Below are 7,987 nucleotides of genomic sequence, written 5' to 3'. Positions count from 1 at the left end.
TGAAATCTTGTGAGCAAGTCCCTGTCCATAAATTAAAGAATAATACTAATTCATGTGGAGCCCTGTAGGGAGGAAGTGACTGAGGGATCTGTCTGATGTGCTCACAACACATGAACCTTGGTCCTTGCCAGTCATTAGGAGCAGCATTTAAAACAATCACATAGCAGGATTGCCACAAAGGTTTATAATAATGATTAGGAAGCACATAATTAAAGCCACTCCCAAACTGGAAAAGCATTCTCAGCAGACTTCAGAAACTGTAAAATGCTTGTTTATTCAATAATTATGGACCATAATTATGGTAATGAGGTTAGCTCAGATTTACATGTTAGCAATGCATTTTAATGATCTGATTATATGAAAGTGAGAAACAATAGATTAAATTTTATATGGAAATTTTTTTGCCAGACCATAATCATAAGACAACTCCCCTCCTATCCCCAAATAGATTTATGAGAGCTCAGGGAATTACCATGTAATAAGTCTTGTGGTTGTAATGAAATAACTAGAGCAGAAAAAACTTTAAACCATTGTATGAACAGAAATCCTCAGCTGCAGAAGTACTGCTGAGTGACATTAAAGAATGTAGTTTTCTTTTTCTTCAAACTATTTTAAAAAATATCACCAAATGGGCTATAGAGTCCTTGGAGACAATTTTGTGAAGAACAGTCGCTGCCTTTGTTTCTGAACACTGAAGTTAGCAAGTTTAGATAAAGAAATGACCTTTCTGTTTTCTCACCCAGCTGTCGTCTTTTCTTTCATCTGTCTCATTCTTTCTTCCTTTCATCCGGTTTTTGCTTCTCTTGCTTTCATTCAGTGATGTTCTCTCAAAAAGCCCTGTTATGTTTTCTACCAATAACATTTGTATTTCTATGGTTAAAATTATTGTATTTCCTTCATGTATGCCTTTTTTGTTTTCTTGGGCTCTGTAAAGCTTTCAAATCTTATTTTAAATTAGCAACTTAGTTCCTTTAATCTTTATTTTGGTAATGCAATATTGTCTTTGACTCATTAAATGTCATCCTTTTTTGCTCTATGAAGTCAGTGATTTATTTTGTGCAGCATTGCAACAAATTGGATGATCCTTAAGGCAGGGAAATCAAAGCAAGGCTGCATGTGATGTACTAACTGGCAAAGGGGAATAACTGAAACATTCGGGGTTTTTTGAGGAGGTTTTTTGTTGTTGTTGTTGTTTCTTTTTGTTAGTTTTTTGTTTGTTTGTTTTTTGGTTTTTTTTTTTTTTTGGTGGTAAATACTTACAAGATTAGGTGGAATAATGTGAATAATAATGAAATTGTGAGAATTAAGCAATACTGAGGATGCTTGGACTGAGACAGTGATGCTGTTTGTCCACAAGGCAGAGTGATTCGTGCTGGTTTTGTCATTTGGATTCAGTCTAGGCACCAGTTTAGTCTGCTGGAGATACCCTCTGCTCCAGCCCATCACTCTGGGTCCAAGGACTATCAAAGCACAGGGGTTCCTGCAGGGAACAGAAACTGCTGAGAGGACGGGAGTGGGAAAGTCTGGCACAGTAAATTACACCTTTGGGAAAAGTAACTGGTTTGCTGTCCGCTCCAAAGAGCATCCTGGGACACTCAGCTCTGCCCAGAGATTGTCCCAGAGCTGTCAAGAACTCCAGCTTGCATTTTCCAGCATCAAACTCCAGCCTGAACCAGTGCATCCAAGACTCCTGGCCCGGAATTTAAGTGCCCAACTCTGAAAACTTCAATCCTTAAGTACAATTTTGTATTTTACTCAAGGAAAACAACATTTTTCTGAAATTCAGGGGACCTTCAGTTACCGTAGGCTGACTGCTGGGATGAAGAAGTAGCAAATGTCTTGGATTAGGGGGAAGATAAGGAATTTTGCCTGGTTTTGGGTTAATCTTAATTATCTATATGGCCACTGCTCATTCTTTCAAGTAACAAATGGATACAAAGAAAGTGTTTATTACTCTTGCTTGAATCCACATAGTTCTAGCACACAACCTAAACTGCTATTTTATGCACATCTTTAAAATTTTATGAAAAAGCAGATCCCCCAGAGGTTGCGCCTTAGCCAAACCCTCTTTGCATTATTTTTCAGATACAGTCTTTGAGGTTGCATTAACAAGATTGTAATTTGTTCTTTTAGACAGCAGCCTTTGAAAATCTAGTCTAAAATCTGTCGTCAAGAAAACTTAGGCTGTAGTATTAAATTTAAGATTTTTGTCATCTCTTTTTGCTTGTTTACATTTCCTTGCAGATGGTCATTTCATCCTTGTGTATCAGGACACGAGGGACGGACTTTGCCAGATCTTGTGTTGTCTTTTTCCTGGAGGGGGAAATAAAATCTTGCACTCTCTTTGTCTTTATTTACGTGCAGGTGTTTCAGAGCAAAGCTAATCACGCTGCTTGCTGGGATTGTTTGCGCTTGTTTTAGGGTTTGCTTGCTGTTTGCCGTGAGCCAAGGAAGAAGACTGAATTGTGCTGTTTACACTCTTCTCTGACAGTGCTAGACAAGGGCCTCTCTCAATGCAAGGCACAGTATTTGACTGACATATTTTTGCAGGGGACTCTATTAAATAAAGAAGTATCTGCTTCAACTCTTAGGAGCAGCACTTGTGAGAACTAAAGCATCCCTGTCCCAAAAACCTATTATCTTTCATATTTTATTTCTGTGATAATAGCCTCATAAGTTTCCACATGAACATCTCTTACTTTCCTCAGTATTTAAAGTGTTTAAATATTGACTATGGATTTAACATTAGATTTTTGTCTTTGATAAAACTGGATGAGAAATAAAATTTGCATTTAAAGTTTTCTACTTACTACTAAATTCAGAAGGAGATGAGTCACAAAAGTGCAAAGGTGGCAATGTTTGTGAAGAGTGAGCTCTTTATCATCCTTCTCTGCAGTTCCTTGAGGGAACATCAATGGTGGTTGTCTAAGCAGGTTCATTGTCACACATTCAATACAGCCTGTCCTTTTAACAAAAGAAGATATGCTTCTTTAACTCTCTAATTAAAGCTGAGACTTCAAAACATTATATATTGTCTGGCTTCTAAAAGAAGAAGAAGAATCCTTTATTCAGAGGAAAAAGGTCTCAGTGCCATCTATACCTCTTGGATTTTGAAGTCAGCACATGAGCATTGTGAGTTGCCTTAATCTGATGGATGTTCAGTACTTCCACACAGACACACGTCACCCAGGACATTATTGCCTGAGGCTTGGGATAGAGAAGCTGCAAGTCCCTGCCAGCCACACTATAGACATACTGATACATCTCTGAAATATATTCTTACTGTCCAAATACTAGCTTTAAAGGTTCATATAAAAGTCAAGCAATAAAAATATCTCCACACCAGGCTGAGGATAGTAATATCCTCTCTTTTTGAAATCAAATAAAAATGATCCTGCTCATTTAAAAATTTCCCTGCTGTGTTGCCCTAACCAGTCTTTCTTATCCTACTACTCTAACTGTGCTCATTGTTCTGGTCCATCTTTGCCATATTGAGAGGAGAGCTTTCTTTATTTTTTTCCTTTTTTTTCCCCCCTGCCTGCATGATATGCCTGGGAATGCTCTGTTACATATATTTGCAGAGCCAGCTTGCTTCAGAGATTTCCTTTCAAGCTATCTTTGTTGATCTTTTCAGCTTTCAGATCCTTCTTCCCAAGAAGGATATGGTTAGAAGGAAGATGTTTAGGATTCTGTCCATGAAAAGTAATTGAGCTTTGAGGCCTTTCATCTGTCCATGAACTTCTGAGTTTGTGTGAGTTCAGTGTTAGCTCTGCTGCTTTTGAGTGAGGCTGGTTAACTGTAATTGGCAGTGAAACATTTTTGTAATCTTTCTGGTGCAAAAGATGCCAGACAAGCAATAAATCACACCATGTTCTGCTTTATGAAACATGGAAAAAACATGGTGAAAATAAAGCAACTCTATAAATCCACCTTCTCTATATCCAAAGCATGTGATTTCTTGCAAGGTGACTGGTGAAACTTCTGTGCCAAGTAGAGTTATTTTTAGGGGGAATAGTCTCACAACAGCTCAAATATGTATGACAAATCTATCTATATACATATACACTTGCATATCTAATATGTATAACTATAATTTATTACTTCTCTGCACTTCCCAGAAGCTGTTATACTTTACTCCTCTGTCTTGGGGTGACTCCCTAAGCCAGGACATCCTCCCTGAGGTTTTAGGTACTGCTCAATGGGTGTGTCAGAGGAGAGGACAATTTCTTGAGGTGAAAATGCACTCAAGGGACTCTGCAACCACGAGAGGGACAAGTGTCAGGACACTTCTCAGGCTACAGTTTCAGTCCCCAGGGAAACCGTGTCCCCCAGGGGAACTGTGGGCTCCCTACAGAGCATTGGCCCCAGCTGAGCTGCTCTCATGGGGGCAGCTCAGCTCCCTGAGCAGTTTCTCTTCTTGTAAATCCAGAGTGAAGAGTTTTTCTTTCACTCTGTATAACAAACCTGAATTTACTCAAAATTATAGTCATTGCAGTCTACGGTGAGGGTTCCCATGCAGCTGTAGAGCTGCAGTGTCAGGGAATACTGGAACGTGCTCTGACCTGCTGGGTCAGAGGCAAGGCCAGCAGATCAGATCATGTTCCAGTCAGTCCTCGTCTGGTGGTGCCCCTTGTGTTAGGCTGACATAGAAAGACACTTGATTTAGAAATTAAATTGCAGATTTACATGAATTCATTGTACAAAAGAAGTGGAACAATGAAGTCATGCCTAAGTTATCAAGAAGGGACTTGAGGGCTCTCTAGAAACAGGGGTATCAAGCACCTACTGCCTCAGGGCTGCTATGCCGATCCCAGTTTCAACAGACTGAGAATGGACTTGGTTTCCCAGCCAAAGGTGGGGTGACAGGAAGGCCTTGTGGACATACAGTGTTGAAAATCAGGGCCACCTATTTTGTGGGGTTTAAATGAATGAAAATAAATTCACTAACTCTGTCTCTTAAATATAAATACAATTTTTTACCAGTGGGTTTCTGCTACTTCCAATTCAAGTGTGTCACTTATCTGTCCCCTGTGCCTAGGGACAGGGACTATTTCACCCTATTCCCCTTCCAGGATTGCATCCAGTGACAATTGGAGCCAATGGTTGGCCTGGCTGAGCCACCTAGTTTTGAGTTGTTGGTTTTTTTTCTTCTTGTGGCCAGATTTCCTTTCCTTGGGATAGGTGACTGTTGGTGGCAGGTGGGAGAGCCTTGCAGTGAGTTAAGAGGTAGGACCTGGCCAAGGGACACTGGTGCTTTTAGTCTGGCTCATATTATGCCATAACCTTGACATCAGGTGTGTGCTCGTAGCTCTGGTGATTTCAGCAGTGCTAAGGACTGGCTCCAGTAGATTGGTTGGGCCAGAAAGAAGGACGACTGGAAGCTTCCTTGGTGAAAAGCAATGAAATTGATAACATTGGACAACGATGGCCAGTAGCTCTTCCCACTCTGAAGCCTCACGTAGATGAGATTAAATTAACCCTGGAATAAGCAGATTATTAGCACACCGGTATCTCTGCTTACTGCAGAGGTGCAGAGAGAAACAAAAAATCTTGCAGTATATCTGGGGAGTGAATCCAGACCCCAGTCTCCTTTTCCACTGTAACATTTAAGCCATTTCCACATTCAAATCCTGTCTTTTTTCTCACTTGCTGTAGGAAAGGTACAGAGTAGTAAACAACTGCTGGGGATACATGAGTTTGTTATTATAAGTGTATTCCTAGAGGAGTGCTGTGCTGCCTCTTTATTCTTGATAAAAAAAAGCTGGCCCACAGTGGTTGTAGTATCTAATCCTATGATAAAAACAGGATTTAAGTCCCCCAGTCCTAGTAGAGCATCTCACGCTGCCTCGTGTCCTGCTGTTGATGGAGAGCACCTATGGCTCTGCTGTGCACAGCGCATGAGCTGCTCACTGACATCTTTTCCAGCAGCAGCCTTTGCTCCATAGGAAGGAGGTTTCTCTTCCATCGCTACCTCAGAGCCTGCTTTACTTTCCCTTCTGTTGACTTGGGTATGGCATAGGCAGAATAATTCCAGGAGTACAGCCTGGAAGGTTAGGGCAAGCTGATTTGGGTAGTAACAGAATGATCCTTAGGGTAGAAACTCAGAGGAAGAAATTTTAATCCTGATTAGCTGTTTGTTTGGGTTGGTTTTTTTCCTTTCTGCAGAAGATATCTGTGAAGAATAAGGCAGTGGCAATAAGTGATTTCATGAAGGGCAAAATAATGAAAGTCACTGCCCAGTGAGAAAAGAATGTTTGTTTGCTAAGTGGTTTGTGGCTTTTGAAGGCTGGATTTTTGAATACTGTTACAGTAATAATGGGTAATTAGAGTAATAATAGCTGTATTACATCTGAAAGCAAACATTCATGAAATATAATTAATCTTAAAATTCATATGCCGCTGCACAGAGAGATTTTAACACTGTAAAAAAGAAATAATTTTAACCAGCAGGATACTCTGTATCTAAGCCAGCACAACTTTTTCCAGCACTAATGTTAAATTCGTTGAGCAATTTTGTTCAGGATTTCACAGGTACTTATGACTGAGGATCTTTCAGTATTTTATCCCTGTCCTGTCCCACCAGGGTCCTGCAACCATGGGATCAGGTCAGCTGGGAGCCACATGGCACAAAGAAGGGGAGGGTCAGATGGGTTGTCTGAAAACAAGTAACTTGAATGGGTAAAATAACAAAGGTGCAGTATTGGGTCAACTCCAAAAGACCTCGAATGGGTATGTTAAACTATATATATATCTGGTAGAACTGGAGGCAGATCTGAGGGCACAGATCCAACCACAAACTGGGATTATGAATATGCAAAATAATGCAGTGAACAACAACCAATCAGGGGAGAGAATCTGGGAACATTTTGGAAGCACAACCTTATATGGGCAGGCCTGTTAGCATATCCACTCCCATGGGTCCTTGCTTCTCCAACTTTGCTCACCCTAACTTAACATTAGTCTCTCTGCCTACAGGCCTGATTCCCATGGCTTTAAATTGATGGCTATCTCAGGTTGGCCAACTCTCACATCTCTTTCTTTTGTACTAAAAACAATGAATGTAGAGAGCTCCAAAAAACTTTCAACATAGAACTCAAGGTAGTAATAACATGAACATAACTACAACAACACTACTGAAGAATTAACAAGGCAAGAATTAACAATCCCATCTTAATTAAACACAGCGGCCAGCTTGGCCAACTTAAACCCTTGAAAAGTCCATCAAACCAGTCTGTTCTGTCTTCCTTTTGGAGCTTCTGGACTCCCTCTTTAAGAATTTTTATGCTGTGATGGATGGACTCACTGTGGTTGGAAAGGTTCATATAGCACATGCCCTTAAAGTCCTCACAGCCATGCCCTTGAGCTAGCAAAAGGAAGTCTATCACAGCTCTGTTCTGTAGGATGGTGTGTCTGATGCTGCCAACGTCTGTCAGTAGCCCACTCAACGCTTTAAATGTAGTGTAGGTTTACCTACTCAGCCAACACCCAAGGCTGTCTAACATTTTTAAAACTCTTGCCACAGCACCCCAAGGAACCAATGCGGATGATGCTATTCATTGCCTGAAATTCCAAAAGTAAATTTTGTCATCACAATCTTCTTCAAATTGATGAACAAATCTTTTCTTTCATGCCAGTTGTTTATTATGAATCATTGTGAGGTTGGATGTTGACAGGGTAAGCCTCCCCAAGCTACATGTGTGAAGTGTGATGGAATGATGGGCCATGCCCTTCCCCACAGATGAGAAACTCAGTTCCCGATGGTAACTGCAGTGGGAAATCAGTGGACCAGGAAAAGATGAGTGAGGTGTAATTACACCATGTGCTGTCGTTCCTATAGATGACTGGGGGAAACATCCCACCATATTTTTTGCCTGTCTCTTATTTGTTGAATATCAATGCCACTCTGTATTTCCTGCATTGCTTCCATTTTGTCAATGTAATGAAATTTAACACAGAAATCCATTTTAGCAGAACCCAAAATTTCCAA

The sequence above is a fragment of the Sturnus vulgaris genome, chromosome 14 (genome assembly GCF_052056855.1).
Source record: "Sturnus vulgaris isolate bStuVul1 chromosome 14, bStuVul1.hap1, whole genome shotgun sequence".
In the NCBI taxonomy this organism is placed as follows: domain Eukaryota; kingdom Metazoa; phylum Chordata; class Aves; order Passeriformes; family Sturnidae; genus Sturnus; species Sturnus vulgaris.
The sequence above is the reverse complement of the archived record's forward strand: the minus strand, read 5'-3'. Positions refer to the sequence as shown.